Source organism: Engystomops pustulosus, chromosome 6 (genome assembly GCF_040894005.1).
Source record: "Engystomops pustulosus chromosome 6, aEngPut4.maternal, whole genome shotgun sequence".
Lineage (NCBI taxonomy): Eukaryota > Metazoa > Chordata > Amphibia > Anura > Leptodactylidae > Engystomops > Engystomops pustulosus.
The window spans coordinates 14,216,456-14,230,235 of NC_092416.1; positions in this window are offsets into that span (position 1 = coordinate 14,216,456).

The window sequence follows — 13,780 nt, forward strand, 5'->3', positions numbered from 1 at the left end:
CTCACCTTTCCGACGCCCTGGTGCAGGTCCACTTCATGCTTCAGATGTTCCGGTGCCTCTTCGGGTCCTTCGGGTCCTCTTCCGGTCGTTTGGCTGGCACAGACAATGACATCAGCTGCTTGGTGACGTCATTGTTTGTGATCTGCCGACATCGTGAGGGGACCTGAAGAGGAGCAGAAGGACCGTAGAGGACCCGAAGAGGCATTGGTGCATCGGAAGCAAGAAGAAGACCAGCGGGGGCCGTTGGATAGGTGAGTACAGTGTTAATTTTTTTTATTGACTCGAGTGTAAGCCGAGTTTTTTCAGCACAATTTTTATGCTGTAAAACTTGGCTTATACTACAGTATATACGGTACATTACGATACAATATGATAACATTTTAAAAATCCCCCCAAAAATTAAAAATACCACATACATACATAGAACTGATAATATAATAAATTACAACAAATGATAAAAAAAAGCATCACAGTCTCTTAAAACATCAACAATAAATATGTTTTTAGAGGAGGACAGGGAAGAACTACCTACCACTCTCGACTGCATTAAAGGGGTATTCCAGGAATATGAACGTCTGACACAAAAACCCATGATGATATAAATAAATGAATACAACAATACTCAATGTCATTAGTCACAAAACGGAGCTAAAATAATTTGATTTTATGATTTACAAAATTTATGGCCTCTCTAAAGTAGGTGGAGTTATCACTAAGATGGCCGCCACTGGAAACTACAAGTTCCATGATCCTTTAGTTCTCAGTAACTCCTCCTCCCTCTTATGCTCTGCTCCCAGTGATGATCTAACAGGTTTTCTTGCTCTGTTACCATAGTAATGATGTGTAACTGCCATCACCACACCACACTGACCATACTGGATGCACTGCAACCAACCGACTACAGCCAAAATAGTGGTAGTCACATGACCTGCCCAGGCAGGTACAGGACATGTGATGTGGACATGTGACCAGCGGCCATCTTCTGCCCTGCAACGGACCACGCGGAGGAAATTAACGGACTGATTAAAGGGTCAGTAGCATATTAATTCTTCATTACAGTGAATGTCATCAGCATTTTCTGCTAAGGGGAGCAACATTTTAAATAACAACTAATTACACATTAGCTTATATTTTGAGTGCCCACTTGTATATGATTTATGCTGATTCCTGGAATACCCCTTTAAATAAATTAATCACAGTTGGGAGAAGCAAATTTCTAAACTTATTTGTTTTTTATTCTAAACTGTCAAAACCGACAAGTGAAAACATTTCTTCTTTCAGTTACTAATTCATAGAGCGAATGTGATGACCTGAATTTGTCTAGAATTCTCTGTTCAGTCGTCTCTAGCTTTCTTTCTAACGTGATCCAATGTCCCTCTTTGACATGTCCGACCCAAAGCAAGCTATTCCATAACACAGACTCCCGGCCACTGTAGCATCATAAAACATATTTAGAGGTTTTCTACTTTAAAAAGATTAAAAGAGCAAAGTCTACGCAGAAAAAATAACCGCCACTCATATTTAACATACAATTTCTCTGTGTTTAACTTCCAGTGAAGTTTCTCTTTAAGATAGACGCCCAAATATTTGTAGTGCGCTACATGTGCCACACATGAATCTCTGATCTCTATCGGGGATAGCCTGAGCCTATTTCTATTGCTGACCACCATTTCCCTTGTTTTGTTAAAACGAGCCAAATCCCTTTGCCACTCAACAAAATTACATATACATAAAATTTACATATTCCTCGACTGCATCTACAACCCTTCCTGATCTACCCACAACTACTGTGTCATCAGTGGCATCCACCATGCCACTACCGACCCCCATATCCTTCAGCGTGCACTCAACACATCGGGACTGATTTACTAAGGGTCCGTGGACCACATTTTCGTCAGGTTACCTCACGATTCCAGGTAACCTGGAAGCTAACGAAAGTCAAATTTTAGGAATGACCAGTCCAGCGGGCCATTACAGAAGAAACTGAAAGAAATGACATTATTAAAAGCATTAGTATTGTATGTTACAGATGGAATACTGAAAAACATGCATTTCGTGATAAACAGACCCGAACAGCAAAGTTCAGGTGCATATCAGGTTCTTTAGAAGTTCAGGTCTGGGGGCAGCGTGGAAAGATGGCCACATGTGGCAAGAGCTCCATACCACCACAGCATTAACAGACCCATCTCTCCTGCCATCGCCTTGCAAGCCTTTACATAGGGTCTGGATCAATTCTCCAACCCTATGGGCAAGAAGAGGTACAATCATCTGAACTAAACCATAGGTTTTATTATCATCGTTAAAAGAACTCGCATAAATGTGCAACAGAACAAACACTCATAAATTCATGGTGTGTACACAGTCTTGCTTCAGATATTTTCCAGTTTCGAAAATCTCGAGACTTTTTAAGTAAAGCCTGAGCTAAACCTGCATAACAGGTTCTCTAGGAGGGTAATTCCTTTAGTCTTAAAGTCTTTATTCCCCACATTCTTGTTTCCTGTTTTTTCCAATTAAGGATCATTCACACAGCCCTATAACCCTAAATATGATCCTGTACGTATTTCGCTGCAGCCATCAGAGGTTAAAGTTTTAGCCATCAGGATATGTAATAAACATTAAAAACATTGGTGGCCGCATGTCACAAGGGTGCACATTTACTAAGGGCTTTGCGCCAGTTTTCTGATGAGCTTTGCACGTCCTTTTAGGTGTAAACTGCTTGTGCAGATATTTTAGAAGTGTCCATACCACAAATGTGTCGCAGGCAACCGTGTTGTATCGCGGCTGCACTAGTCATTACGCGTCACAAATTAGGAGGCGTTCCGGCACTCAGTCAGACCCTGCGCCAGATTTAACATGCAAAGTCTGTTGCACACCCTTTGTTTAAGGGGCACCACAAAAAAGTTGGTGAGCTCTGTCGGGACAGTGCAGGGAATCAACAGATTCATGATTTCTGGCGCATGTTCCTAATCAATCTTTTGCACCCTTTAGTTCTGTTTCCTACATTCTTAGTAAATGTGCCCCATTATGTTATAGCTGTGCCGCGCTCAAAGCTAGCTCTTATTTATGGTGTGTAACTACACACCCATGATAACAATCCTGCACCAATTGACCTCACCCACCAATATGATTAAAATGGTTGCCCCTTTTCAAGCTACGTCACATAGATACAGACCTATAATTTTGACAGATAGTGTGGATACATATCTACCGAAACTATTGTGACTTGGAATTAATTAATTAATTAAGATAGATAGGAGATAGATAGACAAACAAACAGATATATAGATAGATGATATATAGATAGATAGATAGATAGATAGATAGATAGATAGATAGATAGAAGATAGATAGATAGATAGATAGGAGATAGATAGATAGATAGATAGATAGATAGATAGATAGATATGCAACACCCTCGCCGATGCAAGGCAGAGCTGTGGTTGCGAATACGTCCCACCATGTAGCTTGCAGCCTGTGTAGGGTCTGACTAGCCCCACAGCATGTCACTACATAATACTAGATCACACAGATGAACACTGCAGTGGTAGGACCTGCCTGGTAAGGCAGGAGTTAAGTGTTTTGTGTGATATCATATGTGTCAACCAATCACATGTGTTACACTCTGTCTCTGTGAGCTGAGATGTAATTGGAGGAGTAGCCACCATCTGACCAGTGGGAGTAACAAAAATGCTGGTCAGGAAACTTCTAGGGGGAGAAGAAGTCAGTTCTCTCTCAGAAGAGAGTAGTTAGCTGAGCAGTAGCTCAGAAGCAGACTGGAGTTAATCCAGTAGGGACTCAGAGGAGTCTGTGCAGCTAGCACACCAGACCAAGAGCAGGTGAGCCAGCTCCCTGCCTGAAGAGTGGAGCTAATAGCTAGTAGTGAGGAAATGGGTATCATCCTACCTTTAAGGGTGATATCTGAAGCCACCCAGGACAAGCTGAAGCATCCTTCTAGGACACAGCTACCTCCCAGCCTGCCCCTTGCATCCAGGCTGGTGATCTACATCCTGTGGCTCCCTCCAACTGCATCTCAGCAATCCACCATTCTGTTAAGACACGTTGCTACGGTTCCTGTCGGTTCCAATAAAGAACTGTAAGTTGTTTTTGTTCAACGTCTGCCTCCGTCTGGTCCCTGCTACTACGGCTGTCACCATCACGGGCACCCTATACACTACGCTGGGATTCATACTCCAGACACCAAAGGGTTGCCCCAAGGAGAACCGCTATAGCAGCCTCTCCCTCATCATTTCTTGCCAACACCACCCTGCTGGAGACCTGCCAGGCTGTAGGACAGCCCTCCGGTCCCCATACCAAGCACCGTGACACTAGCGTGCCTAGGCCGCAACCGCCAGCCACTCAGGTACTGCGGGCCCCGGCTGACTCCAGGCCCCAAGAAAAGGCTAGGCCCCGGTGGGGGATGTTGCAGATAGATAGATAGTTAGGAGATAGATAGATAGATAGATAGATAGATAGATAGATAGATAGGAGATAGATAGATAGATAGATAGATAGATAGATAGATAGATAGATAGATAGATAGATAGATATGAGGTAGATAAATAGATATGAGATAGATAGATAGATAGATAGATAGATAGATAGATAGATAGATAGATAGGAGATAGATAGATAGATAGATAGATAGGAGATAGATAGATATGAGATAGATAGATAGATAGATAGATAGATAGATCTTACCCGGGCATCAACCAAGGGGTATTAAAAGAGCAATACATCACCTGCCCACAAAAATCCACATGCAGCGGACTCCTTTAGGGCAGGGGACCCTAGGCAAATGCTCAGTTTGCCGCCCCCTAACTCCGGCCCTGAATGAAACCTACAATTTATACCCAATCTGGCTCCTCAATAGAGATGTAAAACTCTAATTACAAGACTTATGTAAGTGACACCAAATTAGATTAAGGACAAACTAATGGAATTTACTAGGGGAAGACCGGCTCCTGATCAGGCCAGAGGCATTATCGATCCCACTACTACTTTGATTGAGACAACTGGTTGTACCTGCCCTCTAATTGAGCAATAATGTCTACATATTCACTAATGGTGCCATCTCCTCATCATTGATCCTGTCTAATGGAACGAGACAGGGCTGCCCCCTATACCCTAGATTCTGGAACCTCTCTATTGAACCCCTTACCAAGGCCATCGGAGCCGGCTCTGATATAAGAGGAACTGGAATAGGTTCTATCTCCCATAAATGTGCTGATGACATTATCATTCTGATTACTAACCCTTTGTCATCATCAGAGCAGTTCTGTAAGCTCTTGGGTGACCTCGACAAGGTTAATCACAAATTCTTCCCGCCTATCATCCCTCATCAACACCTGCTACTCTGCATAGCAAATATCAACTAGCTTTGCAAACAGATCATATATCCTCCCGGGCTGTGCGCCTCGGTTTACTCACCACTTCCCTATGCAAATTTACCTTTCCTCCTCTCGTTATGAAGATTACTCTTAATTCATGATGTCCTGGTGTGACATGATGGCTACCTATATGATGTTGTTTCTCTGAAAATACCTCTGCCTCTTGAGAACCCTCATGTTACCCTTCCTAAGTTCTTCTTCTAACAAATTAGCAATCAACACAGAAATGTTATTTGGCAGCCTAGAAAACCCCAAACTGCTCTATCATTTCTTACAAGACATTGATGGGGGGTCGGGGATTACAGAATGTAGACGATTACCTTCCGCATGTATCATTGACCAGGTTTGTTTTTGGTGGAACTCAAGAGTGGAGAAATCTTGAGTTAGATCGGATCCTAGTATCACCCGCAAATGTCTACGCCCCTAAGTAGTTGGAATAGGGATCTTGGCCATAACATTTCTCCCAACCCAACAAGCCGTTATAGTTATACATATATATAAACTCTTCCGAGGAATGAAAACCAGTCTGAGATGGTATCATACCCCCTCGCACCTCCACCTTATCTTCCCATCTTCCTCCCCTGGCTGCTGGAGGAGTTGTGGTAACAGGGGGTCCCTCCTCCAAGTTCAGCCGAAACTGAATTTTAATGGGTCCGCTCATCTCTAGCCTGCACACAAACTGGCATAGAGTTTTTTGGGCTCGGGATGAAACACAGTCGGCACTGATTGCTTTTTTTTTTGGCAGAGAAAATAGTCAAGACATCTTGGCAGGTGGCAGAGTTAGTAAAGTCATTCAATGAACCTCCATGGGTCGGTAATCCAGGGCGTGTATGGGAGGAATGTTTCGGGGCATTGTGTATCTTGTAGTATTTGGTTTTCAACCGTATAAACTATGACGTTCCAGCAGTTCTCATCTCTCCTGTGTATAGAGGCCAAACTAATGTGACTCACTGCTCAATTGTTCCTCTATGTTTCCTAACACCTGAGTGAGGATCTATCTCGCTCCTTAAAGAGAACTCAACACCAGATTTTATTAAACTACCAGTCCCCTCAGGTTGGGTGTCGGGTATGGAACGTCCTTTATACAATATCCTCTTATATGTGAAATCTCACCCAGTTACCTATAAAAAAAATCACATGATAAAGTGCAGAGAAGAGTCATATTATCCTGATATGTTTAAAAGCTGCAGCGGAGGATCACTACAGTGACTCTCTTCAGTTGTGTACGTCCTAGAAACGTGATTTTGATAAAGAATTAAAGATACTAATCTCATCTTTCAGACCCATTGGGGCTCATTTACTAAGGGTCCGAATGTCACACTTCCGTCGGGTTTCCCAAATATTTCCGTTTTGCGCTGAATTGACCCAGGATTTTGGAGCATGCGATCATATTTTGTTGCATCGGCGTCGGGTTTCATGCAACACAAATCGGGGGTCGAGCCGTCGGACATGCACCGGGAAGAAGAAGGTGAACTCCGGCGGACCTCAGCAGGGAAGCGACACCTGCAGGATATTGGGCGCAGGATCTACATTCACCTCGGGGGTCGCGACTCGGACAGATAAGTAAATGTGCCCCAATAATCTCATCTTTCAGACCCATTGTAGTCATGTGGTGATAAAAGCAGTAAAAGACATAGATGGAACTGCAATTCCTGCCTTTAACTGTCAGTATCTCTGGTTCTGTAGCTCATAGAATCACAAGTCTAATGGGATCTGAAATATTCTAATAATTGATATTACGCCAGATGCATATTTCTAGGTTCTATAAAACTGGAGATAGGGGCTACCCACTACCCACTCAATACAGCCTCCAAACATGACTCATAATGGCAAAATATGACTCTTCAACACTCATTGACAAGAAGTTTAATGCTGTAAAATCTAGTGACATATTTCCTTTAAAGACGCAGATACCATTGATTTCTATTTTGTGCCAGTACAGATGTGACAATGGCTTTCCACATACTGTTGGTGGGCTCCATAGCAGTCGCTTGGTCTACTGATATTGGAAATGTAGCAACAGGTAAAATAGTAAGGATGTTAGGGTGCGTTCACGCAGCCATCTGGGGGGATCTATAAAGGTAGATCGGGTGGTAGGTGGATGTAAGGGACGTGAGGATAGCTCTTTTTAGAGCTAATCCTCACGTCCCCACTAACTTTTAATAAACTTTATTCCCCTAATATGTAAATTTTGTTATGCGACTACTGGGGCGTGGAGTAGCCTGGCACGAGGCTACACGGTGCGGCTACTCCACGCCCCAATAGCCACATTACTCCTCCGATCCTTTTGTGTGTGGCGCGCAGCGTCCGACAAGCCGGAGTTCTGCGCATGCGCAGTAGCTCCGGCCTCGGAGCTGTAGCTTCTCAGCCGCAGAGGAGCTGCGCGCCGCACAGAACAGGGAAGGAGGAGTAACCTGGCTACTGGGGCGTGGAGTAGCCGCGCTGTGTAGCCTCGTGCCCGGCTACTCCACGCCCCAGTAGCCGCATAACTATATTTACATATAGCTTTAAAAAGAGCTATCCTCACGTCCATTACATCCACCTACCACCCGATCTACCTTTATAGGTAGAATCGTGGTGGTAGGTGCCCTTTAACTGTAATACTAAGTTTGTGGTGCTATTTTTGGGGGTGGTCTAATTGAACGGCGCACTCAGAAGTGGTGGCTAAAATTTTTTTATTATTAAAATATCATGGGTCTTCAAATTACAACGCGTTTCGGTGAAAAGAACCCCTTTCTCAAGTGAAAAAGACTAAATACAATAAAAAGGGTGAAAAGAAATGAAAAGTTTGTCCCATGGACAAGAGAGTAGCATACAAATAAATATACAAATATATGTTTGTGGTGCATCTTATTTGTCGGGAAAGTTGCCGTCTGCAGTAGGTTGGTAGGACCAAGCGTCCATTCAAGGTCCGTTTGGGAGAGCATGTTACAGATGCTACTAAAAAGAAAAAAACTTTATTGAGCCATTCATTTAACAGAACTGAAGTGAAAAGGAATGTATCCACTCTGTCTTAACATTGTCATGATTACCATAGGAGTAATGTATCGACACAACTATCATGGAACGGCTGATTCCTCCAGTCAGAGGTGGCGATTGTGTCCGAAATCTTAGGAGTAGAGAGGATTTCTGGATACTGGAATTAGATACTAGATATCCTGAAAGGGGAGACTAGTAGAACAGATTTAATGTACATTTACAAACCTTAGTTTATAATTATATTATCCTTAAAATGCGCCGTTTCTAACGTGATTGTTAAAAAGTGACGAATATATGGGAGGAAATGACATATGTCACTCTGTAGGTGCTCCTCAATGATCAGAAGTGATGTAATATAATGAGGGTGAATGATACAAATGTGAGAGTCTTTTAATTCACATGCTAAGGTCTGGAAACGCGTCGGTCCTTTTACATGTATCAGATCGACATCGCTGTTTAAAAGGAATGTGCTTGTAATCTCATATTGAAGTTCTGGAGGACATTATTTCCTTTCCCATTGTTTACATTTGCACCGAAGCCTATGTGGTAATTTCCTCCTCTTCTCCTCTGTGATCTCCAAATTTAGGATGTATATATATTCTTTCATCAGAACTGGGTGAGCTGATTATCTACACTTCTGCACTTTATACTTATTTGTCTCTCTGTTTATCCTATTTCTGTTATGAGCTTAGAGTAGGGATTGTCGACCAGTAGTCCCTTACCACTCGGGTATTAAGAATGGAATTGGGGTTGTGGATAAGTTTAGAGCTTACACCCCTCTCTTGATCATAACACATTGGGGGTAAATTAACAATATGGGGCACATTTACTAAGGGTCCACAGACCGCGATTCCGTCTGGTTTTCCCGAATATTTCCGTTTTGCGCCGAATTGCCTCAGGTTCTTGGCGCATGCGATCAGATTGTGGCGCATCGGTGCCAGCTTGCACGCAACAGAAATCGGGGGTGTGGCCATCGGACAATCTGACGAATTTGGAAAAACCGTGGAATTTTAAAAACCAAATGTGTCGCAAGATTAGCACTCACATGCACCAGGAAGAAGAAAGTGAACTCCGACGCAGCAGCGACACCTGCAGGAAATTAGACGCATGGACCTTTGTGAATCACGGCAGACCCGGATCCTCGTTGGACAACGCGCCGCGGGATCGCGACAGGACCGGGTAAGTAAATGTGCCCCAATGTGTTTAAGGTTCCGCCAGTCTCTAGCTGGAAGACACTTGTCTTTTGTTGCACCAAATTTATCCCTGTGATAATGAATTCTGGTGCAGGATAAGACTGTCGGTTCCTACTTTACACCAACTTTTATTTGGTCTTAACTGTGCACAAGAATTTTGGGCACACGGACCATTTCCCACAAGCCATGCACCTTTCTTGAGAAGCCACGCCCATTTCCCCAAAGGTCACTCCCCTTTCTTGAGGAGCCACAACCATCTCGTGAAGGTCACGTCCCCTTAATCGGAGAAGTTGAGAAAGTGGCAAAAAAAGCTCTAAAGTGGCGCAATTGTGTTTATAAATCCCCCTCCAATAACTTTTTCATACTTTGCTGTACAGAGCTGTGTAAGTAGTCATTTCTGGGCGGTGACCTGACTTTTTTATTGCTGCCATTTTGGAGACTGTAAGACTTTTTGTTTCACTTTTTGTTGACATTTTTAAGTTTGGCATAAAATTGTTGGTTTGGGCATAAATTTCCATTAGGGAAATCACTGCATGGAATAATTGTTTTTCTATTTTGATGCACAGGGAATTTTTGCGATACCCGACATATGATTTTATTTATTTTTATTTCTGTAGTACGAAAGGGAAGGGATTTGAACTTTATTTTTTAGCTTTATATTTTTTAAGCTACTCAGATTACTTGAGCTCATACAATATCACATACAGTAGTAATGGAGGATATTATGTATTCAGCTGTCAATCTGTGGAATAGCCTGCCTCAGGCGCTGGTCACAGCAGGGACAGCAGAGAGCTTCAAGAAGGGTCTAGATGCCTTTTTACACCTAAATAACATTGATGGTTATGTCATATAGAATAGTTTCCCCTAATTCCCTTCCTCATGCAATCCCTTCCCTTCCTTGGTTGGATTTGATAGACATGTTTCTTTTTTCAACCGTATAAACTATGAAACTATGTTTATGAAAAAGTCTCCCAGCTGTTATAGCATTGAATCGCTGTTCCCATTTATGTCACGGGGAAATCACAATCCAATCTACACTCACCGGCCACTTTATTAGGTACACCTGTCCAACTGCTCGTTAACACTTAATTTCTAATCAGCCAATCACATGGCGGTAACTCAGAGCATTTAGGCATGTAGACATGGTCAAGACAATCTCCTGCAGTTCTCCCGAGCATCAGTATGGGGAAGAAAGGTGATTTGAGGCCTTTGAACGTGGCATGGTTGTTGGTGCCAGAAGGGCTGGTCTGAGTATTTCAGAAACTGCTGATCTACTGGGATTTTCACGCACAACCATCTCTAGGGTTTACAGAGAATGGTCCGAAAAAGAAAAAACATCCAGTGAGCGGCAGTTCTGTGGGCGGAAATGCCTTGTTGATGCCAGAGGTCAGAGGATAATGGGCAGACTGGTTCGAGCTGATAGAAAGGCAACAGTGAGTCAAATCACCACCCGTTACAACCAAGGTAGGCAGAAGAGCATCTCTGAATGCACAGTACGTTGAACTTTGAGGCAGATGGGCTACAGCAGCAGAAGACCACACCGGGTGCCACTCCTTTCAGGTAAGAACAGGAAACTGAGGCTACAATTTGCACAAGCTCATCGAAATTGGACAGTAGAAGATTGGAAAAACGTTGCCTGGTCGGATGAGTCTCGATTTCTGCTGCGACATTCGGATGGTAGGGTCAGAATTTGGCATCAACAACATGAAAGCATGGATCCATCCTGCCTTGTATCAACGGTTCAGGCTGGTGGTGGTGGTGTCATGGTGTGGGGAATATTTTCTTGGCACTCTTTGGGCCCCTTGGTACAACGCCACAGCCTACCTGAGTATTGTTGCTGACCATGTCCATCCCTTTATGAGCACAATGTACCCTGTAACATCTGATGGCTACTTTCAGTCTCAGTCCCATCAGACATTATATTATCATATCTCAGCTCCATACCCAGCTAGGGCTTCCTATTGCTTCCTCTGGTTTTCTAAACTGGGTTTTGTTCTAAGGACGATCCCTTGGACTTCTATTCTGTACTGTAGCCGCTATCTCGCTGTGACCACGCTTTCTGTGTTTGTCAGTCTTATTGAGTGTCTGCGCTGTGACCTCGAAAGGGAACAGCTCCTAGTAACTGCCCACCGCATAGAGTGGGACCACTCAGTGGGTAGTTGACAGCTTGGGGGTTCAGCTTAGGACTCTGTGGGGCTTATTTACTAAAGGTCGCGGATAGCATTTTTGTCGGACTGTTCACGGTTTTGGGGATTTGCTCAGGTTTGACAGGTATTTAACAGGGGTTTGCGCTGGGATTGTGTCGCATGTGGTCTGATTGTGCGCCGGCTTTTACGCGACAGAAATGGGGGGGGGGGCGTGAATTCAGACGATGTGACTGGTTCGGACTGATCACGGGATTTAAGATTCAAATTGTGTCGCAAGACAATGCACTTACATGCAACGGGAAGAAGAAGGGGAACTCCGGAGACCTGAGCGTGGAAGCGACACATGCAGGATATCAGGCGCACGATCTTAGTGACTCCCCGCACAGCGCATTATACACGGACAATGCACTTACATGCACCAGGAAAAAGAAGGTGAACTCCGGGGACCTGAGCGGGAAAGCGACACATGCAGGATATCGGTTGCACGATCTTAGTGACTCCCCGCACAGCACATTATACACGGACAATGCACTTTCATGCACCAGGAAGAAGAAGGTGAACTCCGGGGACCTGAGCGGGGAAGCGACACATGCAGGATATCAGGCGCGGGATCTTAGTGACTCCCCACACAGCGCATTATACACGGACAATGCACTTACATGCACCAGGAAGAAGAAGGTGAACTCCAGGGACCTGAGCGGGGAAGCGACACATGCAGGATATCAGGCGCACAATCTTAGTGACTCCCCGCACAGCACATTATACAGTGACAATGCCCTTACATGCACCAGGAAGAAGAAGGTGAACTCCGGGGACCTGAGCAGGGAAGCGACACATGCAGGATATCGGGTGCACGATCTTAGTGACTCCCCGCACAGCGCATTATACACGGACAATGCACTTACATGCACCAGGAAGAAGAAGGTGAACTCCGGGGACCTGAGCAGGGGAGCGACACATGCAGGATATCGGGCACACGATCTTAGTGACTCCCTGCACAGCGCATTATACACGGACAATGCACTTACATGCACCAGGAAGAAGAAGGTGAACTCCGGGGACCTGAGCAGGGGAGCGACACATGCAGGATATCGGGCACACGATCTTAGTGACTCCCCGCACAGCGCATTATACACGGACAATGCACTTACATGCACCAGGAAGAAGAAGGTGAACTCCGGGGACCTGAGCGGGGAAGCGACACATGCAGGATATCAGGAGCAGGATCTTAGTGACTCCCGGCACAGCGCATTATACACGGACAATGCACTTACATGCACCAGGAAGAAGAAGGTGAACTCCGGGGACCTGAGCGGGGAAGCGACACATGCAGGATATCGGGCGCACGATCTTAGTGACTCCCCGCACAGCACATTATACAGTGACAATGCACTTACATGCACCAGGAAGAAGAAGGTGAACTCCGGGGACCTGAGCAGGGGAGCGACACATGCAGGATATCAGGCGCAGGATCTTAGTGACTCCCCGCACAGCGCATTATACACGGACAATACACTTACATGCACCAGGAAGAAGAAGGTGAACTCCGGGGACCTGAGCAGGGGAGCGACACATGCAGGATATCGGGCACACGATCTTAGTGACTCCCTGCACAGCGCATTATACACGGACAATGCACTTACATGCACCAGGAAGAAGAAGGTGAACTCCGGGGACCTGAGCGGGGAAGCGTCACATGCAGGATATCAGGCGCAGGATCTTAGTGACTCCCGGCACAGCGCATTATACACGGACAATGCACTTACATGCACCAGGAAGAAGAAGGTGAACTCCGGGGACCTGAGCGGGGAAGCGACACATGCAGGATATCGGGCGCACAATCTTAGTGACTCCCCGCACAGCACATTATACAGTGACAATGCACTTACATGCACCAGGAAGAAGAAGGTGAACTCCGGGGACCTGAGCAGGGGAGCGACACATGCAGGATATCAGGCGCAGGATCTTAGTGACTCCCCGCACAGCGCATTATACACGGACAATGCACTTACATGCACCAGGAAGAAGAAGGTGAACTCCGGGGACCTGAGCGGGGAAGTGACACATGCAGGAT